This window comes from Cetorhinus maximus, chromosome 4 (genome assembly GCF_964194155.1).
Source record: "Cetorhinus maximus chromosome 4, sCetMax3.hap1.1, whole genome shotgun sequence".
In the NCBI taxonomy this organism is placed as follows: domain Eukaryota; kingdom Metazoa; phylum Chordata; class Chondrichthyes; order Lamniformes; family Cetorhinidae; genus Cetorhinus; species Cetorhinus maximus.
In genome coordinates, this window is record NC_135882.1 from 3,617,864 (window position 1) to 3,630,684 (window position 12,821).

The 12,821-nt window shown below is 44.3% G+C and overlaps 1 protein-coding gene and 1 pseudogene across 2 annotated transcripts in view; one reads left to right on the top strand and one right to left on the bottom strand.

Annotated features, from left to right (window-relative positions):
* emc2 (ER membrane protein complex subunit 2) overlaps positions 1 to 12,821 on the top strand; it is a 101,588-nt gene that overhangs the window by 72,799 nt on the left and 15,968 nt on the right. The window lies entirely within an intron of this gene.
* LOC144680149 (5S ribosomal RNA) lies at positions 4,227 to 4,346 on the bottom strand (annotated as a pseudogene).

The following is a 12,821-nucleotide window of genomic DNA, read 5'->3' on the forward strand; positions in this document are numbered from 1 at the left end:
TCATTCAGATTTTCAGTTCGGCTGGCGTGCGTCCGAGTCGGCTGCGCGCCCGCTGAACTGTCAAAGGCCTACTGAGACCTGTTAACTATCAATTAAAACAATAAACTGAGCTGCCCGTCCAACCTTAAGGTTGTTGGGCAGGCGAAGAGCCCAGGCGGCCTTCGCATTTTTCATGGAACCTCATCCACGGGCGGGATGAGGCTTCATGAAGGGTTTTAAAGGTCTGAAAAAATTTGTTTTACTTGACGGGACATGTCCTAAAACATTTTTTTTCCTTTGTTAAAATTGTTTAAACTTAAACTGATCTCCCTGAGGCAGATCTGTGCCTCAGGGAGATTTCTGCACTCTTTTGCACACATGCGCAATGGAGGCCCCGACTCAGGAAACCACCCCCACCCACCCACCTGCACAGGGAGCGGTCAGCGCTTCCGGGGGCGCGTCACGCTGGGTGGGCCTTAAATTGGCCCGCCCACATAAAATGGCGACGACCAGCCAATCGCGGGCGGCGATTGGCTGCGTGCGCAACCGCTCCCGCCCAACCCCCTCGACGAGGAGAAAATTCTCACCCAGGTCTTGCTGCATGTGGACACGGACTACTTCATTATCTGAGGAGCTGCAATTGAAACTTAACACTGTAAATCGTCAGCGAGCATCCCCATTTCTGACCTTAAGGTGGAGGGAAGGTCGTTGATGAAGCAGCTGAAGATGGCTGGACCTAGGACACTACCCTGAGGAACTCCTGCAGTGATGTCCTGGGACTCAGATGATTGACCTCCAACAACCACAACCTTCTTACTTTGTGCTAGGTATGACTCCAACCAGTGGAGAGTTTTCTTCAATTTTACTAGGGCTCCTTGATGCCACACTCGGTCAAATGCTGCCTTGATGGCAAGGGCAGTCACTCTCACCTCACCTTGAGAGTTCAGCTCTTTTATCCACATTTGAACCAGGGCTGTAACAAGATTAGGAGTCGGCAGAACCCAAGCTGAATAGGTTATTGGTGAGCAAGTCTTGGTTGATAGCACTTTCAACGACACCTTCCATCACTTTGCCAATGATCGAGAATAGACTGATGGTGCGGTAATTGGTCGGGTTGGATTTCTCTTGCTTTTTGTGGACAGGACATAACTGGGAATTTTCTACATAGCCGGGTAGATGCCAGTGTTTTAGCTGTACTGGAACAGCTTGACTAGGGGCACAGCAAGTTCTGGAATACAAGTCTTCAGTACTATTGCCAGGATGTTAACAGGGTCCATAGCCTTTGCAATATCCAGTGCCTTCAGCCATTTCTTGATATCACATGGAGTGAATCGAATTGGCTGAAGACTGGCATCTGTGATGCAGGGGACCTCCGGAGGAGGCCGAGATGGATCATCCACTCAGCATTTCTGGCTGAAGATGGTCGCAAATGCTTCAGCCTTATCTTTTGCATTGATGTGCTGGGTTCCCCCACAATTGAGGATGGGGATTTTTGTTGAGTCTCCTCCCTCTGGTTAGTTGTTTAATTGTCCTCCGCCATTCACAACTGTATGTGACAGGACTGCAGAGCTTGGATTTGTTGTAGGGTCATTTAGCTCTGTCTGTAGCTTCTGCAGTTCAGCATGTATGTAGTCCTGTATTGTAGCTTCACCAGGTTTCAGACAACCCTGGTGCTCATTGAACCAGGGTTGATGAGCTCTACTTGATGGTAATAGTAGAGTGAGGGATATGCCAGGCCATGAGGTTACAGATTGTAATTGAATGTACTTCTGCTGCTGCTGATGGCCCACAGCATCTCATGGATGCCCGGTTTAGAGCTGCTGGATCCATTCTGAGCCTATCCCATTTAGCAGGGTGGTAGTGCCACACAACACAATGGAGGGTGTCCTCTGTATGAAGATGGGACTTCATCTCCACAAGGACTGTGTGGTGGTCACTCCTACTTATACTGTCATGGATAGATGCATCAGCAACAGGTAGGTTGATGAGCATGAGACCAAGTAGATTTTTCCCTCTTGTTGGCCTGTCATCATTTGCTGCTGGCCCGGTCTAGCAGCTATGTCCTTCTGGACCAGCTTGGTCAGTGGTGGTGCTACTGAGCCGCTCTTGGTGATGTACATTGAAGTCCCCCATCCAGAGTATATTCTGTGCCCTTTCCACCTTCATTACTTCCTCCTAGTGATGTTCAACATGGAGGAGTACTGATTCATCAGCTGAGGATGGGGTCTCGGGGTGTGGTTGGGGGAAAGGAAGGTGATAATCAACAGGAAGCTTCCTTGCCCATGTTTGACCTGATGCCATGAGACCTCATGGAGTCTGGAGTCAAATTGAGGACTCCCAGGGCCACTCTCCGCTGATTGTATGCCACTGTGCCGCTGCCACCTCTGGTAGATCTGTCTTGCTGGTTGAATAGAACATACCCAGTGATGGTGGTGTCTGGGACATTGGCTGTAAGATATGATGCTGAGAATATGACTGTGTCAGACTGTTGCTGACCTCTCTTGAGTGTAGCAACTCTCCCAATTTTGGCATAGGTTCCCCAGATGTTATCAAAGAGGATGTTTCAGGGTCTACTGGACAGGGTGTGCCTTTGTCATGTCCAAATCCAGAAACTCGTTAGAGAGGTATACAGTGCTGTCTCTCCAAGGGTAGGTATTAGAACCATTACTCTTTTTTTTACATATAATAATGACTTGAACTGACAAATGAATCCCAAGCCAGATGGTGAAGAATGAAACCAGACACAAATCCTTATCGTGATAGTTGCTTTCTTTACAGAATGCAGAATTACAAATGTCTGCCTCCTACTCACTAACCCAGCAGGCTCTCTTTATAATCTTTTGATTAAAAATCAAATAAGCAAATGAACTAATAAACATATTAATGGGCATCGTAACACAAACCAAATCTTCAAAGTAAATTTATCTAATTTAGATTAAAATAATATTCTGGGGGGAGATGATGCACTCCAGCTCCTGCAGTGCCCATCGGTCAGGGAAGGCCTCAAACGTACCGGTGGACACCGCGTGCTCCTGCTCTGAGGGCATCTGGGTGCAGACGTCACCACGGAAGAGGGGCAGACAGTCAGGACACACGACCCCCCCCCCCCCCTCAACTGTGCGTTGCCAGCACAGAGCTGAAGTGCAGCCAAGATTTGAGGAGCAGCCCCTTCAAAAAATTAAAATGGGCTGCAACCTCGTACATTTTACAGGAACATGGAACATGGGCTCCTCAAGGCCACAGAAAAGACAGGCAGCCTGGGAGTCCGTGAACCACCTTAATCATTGGTTGCACAGGACTGCTGTGTACAACACCCTACATAACAAATCCCTGATGTAAAGGGAAGGACTCCCACACAGAGAGCCCTCTCTGTGTCCAGGCTCCCTCTATACCCTTTTGAGTAAAAATCAAATAAACAAATTAACTAATAAATGAATTAACAAAGTGACAGCTCCTTAAAGGGGCCAGGCTCTCCCTATAAGCAAACCAATAAAACAAATAAGCTAATTAACAATGAACCCCTTCAAGGAGCACGGTAACTAAAAGCAAACACTTTCAACAGAAACTTATCAAAATTAAATTAAAATACCACTTTGGGGGCTCCAGCCCTTGTGGCGTCCACCGGTGGTGGAAGGTATCCATTTATATGCTCTTTATGAAAACCAATAAATCAATAAAAGTAAACTATTAAAAGATGTGATAGCTGCTGATGGGGCACTGTAACAAAAACAAAACTTTAAAAGAAACTTACATAATTAAATTAAAATGTCATTCCCGGGGCTGATGATGCAGCCCAGACCCCAAGGTGCCCACTGGTAGCAGAAGGCCTCTAGTGTACCGGTGGACACAGTGTGCTCCCTCTTCAGGGACATCCAGCCACGAACATAGCCGTGGAAAAGGGGCAGACAGTCAGGCCGAATGACCCCCTCGACCGCCCACTGCCTGAACCTGTTAATGGCCACCTTGGCCAGGCCCAGGAGTAGGCTTACAAGGAGGTCCTCCTACACCAAAAACAGCAAATGCTGGAAAAACTCAGCAGGTCTGACAGCATCTGTGTGGAGAGAGAAACAGAGTTGACGTTTCGAGTCCGTATAACCCTTCTTCAGAGCTACGAGGTCCTCCTCCCTTCTCACCCACCTCCACACGGAGTGACCAAAGATCAGGAGTGTGGGGCTGAAGACGATTACTCATCAGTTGTGGCAGAGTGAATGTGAATGCTGCTATGAGCAGCACCTGCTGGCAGCAAAAGCCAACTGCACCAGGTATTCCCAGGCAGTCTCCCATCCAAGTACTAACCCAGGTATGAGTCTGCTTAACTTCTGCGATCAGGCGGGATCAGGTGTTTTCAGACTAGTATGACTTTAGGCAGGGTCCCTTTATACTCTTTTTAAAACAACAATGAAACAATATTAATCAAATAACATTAACCAAATTGGGTGGGGTGACAGCTCCTTAAAGGGACACTGAAACACAGATTAAATTACCAAAGGAAACTTACAAAATTTTAAATTAAGATGTCACTTTGTGGGGTGGAGATGCATCCCAGCCCCCGTGGTGCCTCCCGGTCACCGGTGGACACCGCGTGCTCCCTCTCCAAGGACACCCGGTTGCTGATGTAAGGCCCTCTTTATATGTGCTTAAGTCCTTAATTAAATAATGTCCTTCATCTATGTATCTTTAACACTATAATTAACCTACTGTTAACATGAACTTGGGTATAAAGGGCATAATTTCCAAGTTTGAAAAATGTACTAAACAATGGCAGAGCAGACTTCAGGAGGATAAAAATTGATGATAGAGGCAAACACATGGCAGATTAAATTAATCAAATAAACCTGAAGTACTGCATTTTGGAAGGAAGAATGAGGAGAGGCAATATTAATATCAATGGTACAAAATTAAAGATGGTGCACTTACATAAATCTCTGAAGGGGAAGGACAAGTTGATAAGATTGTTTAAAAAAGTATATGGGATCGTGGACTTTATTAATTGAGACATAGAGTCCGAAAGCAAGAACGCTGAACGTTTATAAATCAGTGGTTAGTCATCAGCTGGGATATTGTGGAAGAACAAGACCTTAGAAAGGGTGCAAGGTGATTTACTAGAATGGGATAAGGGAGCTCAATTACATCAAGATGTTAAGGAAGTTGGGATTATCCTCCTTAGTGCAGAGTTTAAGGGGAGATTTAATGGGGGTGTTCACAATTATGAAGGGTTTTGATAGAATAAATAAGAAAAACAATTGTTTCTAGTCAGTAACTTGAGGATACAGATTTAAGAGCATTAATGAGAGAATCGAAGTGAGACTAGGAGAATTGTTTTTAATGGAGTGAGTTGTTGTGATGTGGAATGCATTGCCTGAAAGGGCGGTAGAAGCCGATTCAATAGTTACTTTCAAAAGGGAATCGGATAAACACTTGAAAACGAACAATTCGCAGAGCTCTGGGGAGAACATAGGAGAGTGGGACTAACAGGATAGCTCTCTCAAAGAGGAAATACATGCATGATGAATCGAATAATTTCCATTTGCGCCATAAGGTTCTCCGATTCAACATACAACGGCAACCTGTATTTATAAAGCAGGATTAACAGTTAAAAAGATCCAAAGGTGTTTTGTAGGAATGTTACCAAACAAAGTTTGATACCATGACTCATAGAGATATTAGGAGAGGTGACCAAAAACTTGGAGCTGAATCTTCAGCTCGGCGAGTGGGGACAGGGCTGACTCGCCGAGGTGTAAAATGATGCGAAGTAACATCGGGCATGCGTCCCGACGTCACCCCGCGTCATTTAGATTTTCAGTTCGGCGGGCTGTTGAGGCCATTAATGAACTAATTAAGCCTATTGAGAAAGCTGCCTTTCCAATCTAAAGGTTGGCGGGGGGGCAGGCGAAGAGCCCAGGCGGCCTTCGTGTTTTTCATGGAACCTCATCCACAGGTGGGATCAGGTTTCATGAAGTGTTTTAAAATTTTCAGAAAAATTTTTATTAAAATTAATGTCCCAGCTCATGTGACAGTTTCACGTGAGGGGACATGGCATGAAAATTTTTGCAACACTTTATTACAATGTTTAAACTTAAAACTAATCTCCCGGAGGCACCTCTGTGCCTCAGGGAGATTTCTGCGCTCTTCCATGCGCACATGCACAGGGAGCGCTCAGCGCTTCCTGGCGTGCGTCACGTTGGGTGGGACTTAATTGGCCCACCCACGTAAAATGGCAGCGCGGACCTGATCGGGGGGCGCCGATCGGGATGGTGCCCACCCCCACACAACTCCCTTCCCCCTCCCGCCAATGGGGTGGGGGGGAAATTCTCCCCTTGGTGAAGGGGATATGATTTTAAGGAACAACTAATAGGAGGAGAGAGAGGTTTAGGGAGGGAATCCACAGCTTGAGGGGTAGACAGCTGAAGGCAAGGCCACCAATGGTGGAGCGATAAAAATTGTGGATGCACAAGAGGCCAGAATCAGTGAAACCTGTTGAAAGCATATTACCTTTGCACTCTGAACAGTATTTTTTGGTGGCACTCAGCAGCCGTATGAAGTCAGTCTGTTTAACCAGCATAACGGGCACACACATGTGAAGATAAGCTGCATTTATCTACAGTGGTTGTTGGTTTGTTTAGTTTTGAAGTTGAACTCACTTTGGCAGCAATACAGGCTAATTGCTGTGACAGATGTTCATTGCTCCAATTCGACTGCTCCAAGGAAACTGAAATCCATCATGAAAAGAAGAGAACTTTTGTCTTTTCACTGATTCATGCCAGAGTCCACGAGGGAGCTCAAAATTTAATTGGCTCCACATATTTACCCTTTCCCAGTTGCATTGAAATGTTTACTGCAGTGGACACTTGCACTGAGCACTGCAGATTAATTTGGAGATATCATGCAAAATAGTCATATAGTTAACCGTTGCATCTGTACTTAACCTGGTAATTTCAGCGACTTTAGTATTGCGATGTTTAGGATATTGATGCTTCTTGACGCAAGTTTTCATTCCACCACTCTGTTTCAGAATATGATGCCAAAGTTCTCCATACTACTTGAAAGAGGTCACATTAACATTTGATCCCTTTTCACTCATTTCGGGGAACTAAAGAGATAGTGAAATGGTATCATATGGTATAACACGACGTCAACTGAATAAATTACAATATGGCAACAGTGATTTGTGAGGGTGCAACAGTGCTTTAACCGCAGGGCAGCTGTTTGACCAAATTGGCGATTTGTTTGCTCTACATTCCAGTTTGAAGAGTAGAAAAGATTTAGTATTTGTCAGGTAGCTGCTCTAATCACAATAGATCATTTAAAATACAGCACTGCAGAGCCTTTGTCAGCTGTTGTATAATCGTAATGATTAAGCTCATCATAAACCAATCTGTTCTATCAACATAAGGACTTCATTATTACTGATATTATATTAAATTAAATCCATGCTCATGACTGTAAATCAGGGGATTAGTGGTGTTCCGTGAAGAATGAGAATATACGAGTGGCAGTAGCCCACAGGATTGTAATAGTTTTCAAAAGGGGCTTATATATGGTTGGGTGAGATCTTGCTTTACTGCTGCTACTGTCATCTGGATGACCCGGTGGGCAGCTATTTAGCTCAAAATGTCATACATTTATCCATTGTTTTTTTCAAGTATATTAGGGAATATACAGTACTGAAAGCCAATATTCCCTCTAAAATGTTGTTTTTGTGCATGGACAGTTTTTAAAATGTGCAGTAGCTTGTAAGCTATTGCACAGCCAAGATGTGGAGCGTTCAACGCAGATCAAGGTCTACGCAGATCAAGGTCTAGGTGCCTTCGAGGCTGTTACACAGTCACACATCCTACAGCTCAACAGGAGCATTGGTAAAAGCTTCGACATTTGATCACCTGAGTTTTCAGTCTAGCCCAAGAATTCTTCTTCTTTTTCATAATATTTTAAGGAGATTTAAGATCGAATGCATACATTACTGACAGACCTTCCATGACTTTGCCCATGGATTGTCTGTCTGTTTAGCTCCTGGAAAAGTGTGTCCTGGTTATTAAGCAGCATTTCCAGAGCTCAGGGTGATCTTTGTTTCTAGTGCTGAAAACTAGGAGCAGATTGGTTTAGATGTATATCTTTGTATATATCTATATAATTTTTAAAACTGTAGATTTTGTACTGGCGAGTGGCACAGCTACTGGGAACATGGAAAGGACAGTTAGCTGCTGGTGTGATTGGAAGGCAAAGACGGGAAAATTTGATGATTTTCTTTTGAATTGTTCAGTTTTTCCACAGTGGGTGAGTGAAGAACAGTCCCCGCTCTCCCTCCCACCCCATTCATGGGGTTTCAGAGTCCCCCTCCCTTCTTCCCTGTGAGACATCAATCCTGCCCCTCTCCAACCTCTCCCCCAGCGCTCCAACATCCCCCCACCACCACCAACCACCACCTCATGCTTTCAGCAGTAGATGAGCTGAGGGTGGAGCTCGGACTGGGCAGCTGATACAAGAGAGGTGGAAGTAGGCGGTCTTGGTGATGGAGAGGATGTAGGGTTGGAACCTCACCTCAGGATTAAGTAGGACACTGAAGTTGAGAGCAGTCTGGTTCTGCCATAGATGGTGGCCGATGGGGGAGGTGCGGATTGGAATCGGTGGCAAGGGAACGGGATTAGTGGCAAGAGCCGAAGACAAGGGCTTCACCCTCCCAATATTTAACTGGAGGAAATTGCAACTCATCCTGGATTCAATCTCGGACAGGTAGTACGACAACACAGAGGCAGTGAAAGGGTTGAGACAGGTGATGAGTTTGGATCCTGACATCATGTTTCTAGATGATGCAGCTGAGGAGCCACATTATGAGAAATAGGAGGAGGCCAAGAATAGATCACTGTCTAGGGATGCTTTCGAAACACGCAACCATGTTACACGAGTTTTTGTGATTTTACTGGTAAATTCGTGCTTGTCCTCCCCCTAGTTTCAAATTTTTGCCAGTGTTTTGCTTCAATATGTTGGCAAGAATTCTAATGGGAAATTAACTTCCTGCACTGTTTGTCAGAGTGTCTTCAATTATGTGAGAGACTGTGGAATTATCTAAAAGGATTTGAAAACCTAGCTCATCTGAATGAAACAAGTTTCAACAAAATGTCATGGCCCAGTGGGTGGGAATTTCACTACATTTTTACGATATCTTGTAAACTGACAGCATGTAACCGCCCAACTCATGGGAAACTGTCATGCCCAGGAAACTCCAGAGTTGGGTGTTAGGGTAGCGCCTAAAAACAAAAGCTCAGTGGTCTGTGGGCTGCTTGTTGTACATCCTCCACTCCCAGGAGCACAGCTGATAGGCTGATAATTAAACAACCATTATAATCGAGAGCCTTCATCACTCTGAATTAGCATCGTGGTGGCATGTTACAGTATAAATCTTCTACACAATGGCTGAATTTAGCAGGGGAATTGTGTAGCACTTGCATATATAACATTTGAAGGCTTTTGCAATAGTGTTCTGCCTTGCAATAGTTTTACCCAATTTCTTTGAGTGAATTATCAGGAAGAGCTTAACAGGCTAGAACTTCTTTCTCTAGAAATCAGAAGCCTTGGGGTGAGCTGATAGAGGCCTTTAAATTATGAAAGGATTTGATAAGGTACAGAAGATGTTAAACCACAACTTGAGTACCGTGTGCAGTTTTGGTCACCTCTTTACAGAAAGGATGTAGTTGCATTAGAGAGGGTACAGAGGAGATTTATGAGGATGTTGGCAGGACTGGAAAATTGCAGCTATGAGGAAAGATTGGATAGGCTGGGGCTTTTCTCCTTGGAACAGAGGAGGCTGAGGGCAGATGTAATTGAGATGTGCAAAATTGTGAGGGACTTGGGTAGAGTGGATGGGAAGGGCCTATTTACTTTAGTAGAGAGGTCAGTGACTGCAGGGCATAGATTTCAAGTGATTGATAGAAAGATTAGGAGATGAGGAAACATCTTTTCAACCAGAGGGTTGTGGGGGTCTGGAACTCAGTGCCTGAAAGAGTGGTAGAGGCAGAGACTCAACTCATTTACAAGATATCTGGATATGCACCTCAAGTGCTGTAACCTGCAGGGCTACGGACCCAATGCTGGAAAGTGGGATTTAGGCTGGTTGGCTCGTTTTTCAACTGGCGCTGACACGATGGGCCGAGTGGCCTCTTCCTATGCTGAGAACTTTCTATGATTCCACTTATAGTGTGAGACAAAAACTAGGGGCCATATATGTAACATAGTGACAAATAAATCCAATCAGGAATTCAGGAGAAACGTCTTTACCCAGAGATTGGTGAGAATATGGAATTCACGACTACATGGAGCTGTTGATGTGAATAGTATAGATGCATTTAAGGGAAAGCTAGATGAACACATGGGGGTGAAAGGAATAAAAGGTTATGTTGACAGGGTGAGATGTAGAGGGGTAGGAGGAGGCATAAACACTGGCACAGACCCCTTGGACTGAATGGGCCGGTTTCCATGTTGTGAGTTTCTTCCCCTCCTTGAGACTGTTCTCTCCATGTTAAGATATGTCACTCCAGTACTTTGCCCATGTGGCATCTCCTAATATGAGCCATGAGACCTGGTGAACCATTTGACCATGGAAGTTACGCAGCCATGCCTGACCCTCACCTGTCCTGGAGACCTGAAGGTAAGGGTCGCATTTGAGGCTGATAACCATTTGTTTCTGGCAAAGGGTCATCGACCTGAAATGTTCATCAGGCCTCCCTTCTCTCCACAGACATTGCCTGAGCTGCTGAATGTTTGCAGGATTTTTAAAAATTTCAGAAAGTCGCATTTTTCTCTCTGGTTCTAACCTTTTCTGATGTGCTTGCATGTGGAGTTGCAGCACAGGTTTGCTAGGAAGCTGTTAACATCTGCCCCTATGGTTTGACCTCCACAGTCCTGGCATATTGATGCTAGTTATCGATTCTCCAACACTAGCTTGGCTGGGATCAACGGACTTGACCACAGACCAGGATTGAACTTTGGGCATGGTTACTTGAGGGAATATAATTTAGCGAGAACCACCTGGGAGCCTGTAGTTCCCTTTCGAGGAAAAGATGACGGGATTTGTTCCTTCAAGTTTCACTTCAGTTGAAGACTGCATTCAAAATGGCAGCAAACTGTCTGCCAAGTATTTGCTAAAGCATAGCAAATATTCAGCAAGGACTTGAGGGTAGTTGAGGGAAGGCCTTTGAACAGTGAATGGACTGTGTGCAGTCTGTATATCCTTAAATATTCACCAATCATATGGAGTGCATGTGCTTTAAGTGAATCCACTTGTCTTTCTGTTCTATTGAAATCATCGAAGCACACAGCAAAGACGGGAGGCCATTCATGCCTGTGTTGGCCCTTTGGAAGAGCTGTCCAATTAGTCTCACTCCCTGCTGCTCTTTCCCCATAGCCCTGTAATTTTCCCTTTTCCAGTATTTATCCAATACCCCTTTGAATATTAATAGTTATGAAAAAACTTCTAGGTGTTTTCCAGATCATGAACAGCAGTATGTTTCAAATAATAATGACATGTAGCTGAGCTGTGAGTGCACATTAAAAATAACCAATTAAAATTGAGCTCAAATGTAAATGCTGGAATTGGAAAATGGAAACCGAATGCAGATGGGTTTAGTTCAAGATCAGAAAGAGAGCATTTCAGGTTGTCAAATCCCTTAGCCCTTCTCTCTTTTAGAAGCCAACTAACCTGCTGTGTATCTAGGATTTCACGTATGTTGAACAGATTGAATGCTGGCAGTTAAGTGGATTTTATTGGGGTTTCATGACGAGCCACAGTCTGAATGGATGTTTGGAATTCAAGTAATCTCAGAATTATAGATCTTCTTTCAGCCGTTGTCTAGACAGTTATCAAACTCCTAATCCACTCTTGAGTTGTGTTAGAGTGAAACCCTGCAGAAAGATTCACACTTTGATAAGCTGGGCCACAGAACTGTGGGACATGGGTTTGGGCGGATACTCAATTGCAAACCCCTGACCTCAAGTGAAAGAGCAAGTGCAGGGCAAGTCACCTCCCTGCCAGAGATAGAGGTGTTATAGGATGTTGATAATTCAGTCTTTCTGACATGGCCACGTCAAGACCACTGTCAGCAAGAGTGCATGCACAGGTCACTCGGGCGCCCATTCAACTGAAGAACGGTGTCTGCCACAAGGGGAAAAAGTTTTAACAGGCCAAGTAAAACTTATAATAATGCAACAAAAGTTTGCATGTGAACAGTGCCTTTAACACAGTAAAACATCAAAAGATGCTTCACAGGATCATCATCAAACAAAATCTGATCATTAGCAAAGTCACATCAGCACAGTTAAATTCTATTTTGCGGCTTGCTTGCAAAATACTGTGATTTTAAGTCTTTCAATCCCATTGGAGAAACTATGCCATTAGTTGATGAGTTAAAACCTTGCTGTGTGTTTGTTTTAACAAAAAAAAATTGGTATTTCAATAATAAAATTATACCTTAGCCTTGCATTTTCTACAGATTAAAAAGAAAAATGGGTTTTATTTGTAATGGTTGTAATAACCATTCAAATGAGCAGTTTGCACGCTCTGGGTAATCTGAATTCAAGATACTCCACTCTTCAGTGAGCGTGCAGTATGTCTTATACACTCAGTGTACACTTCTGGTGAAGGTTTCCCCATCCCTCTCAGTTCACCAGTCCAGCTTAACATTTGCTTCATACATTTAGGGGAGTCAGCTTTGAAGAAAGCATTTTTTCTTATTAATGTCAGCTACACTGACTGTCATTTTTCAGCTAAATGATCCTTGGTTCTAGTTTTAATTATTTGTGCTCGAGTCATCAAGTCATGATTATGAGAGACATGATTCTAAGATGAATAA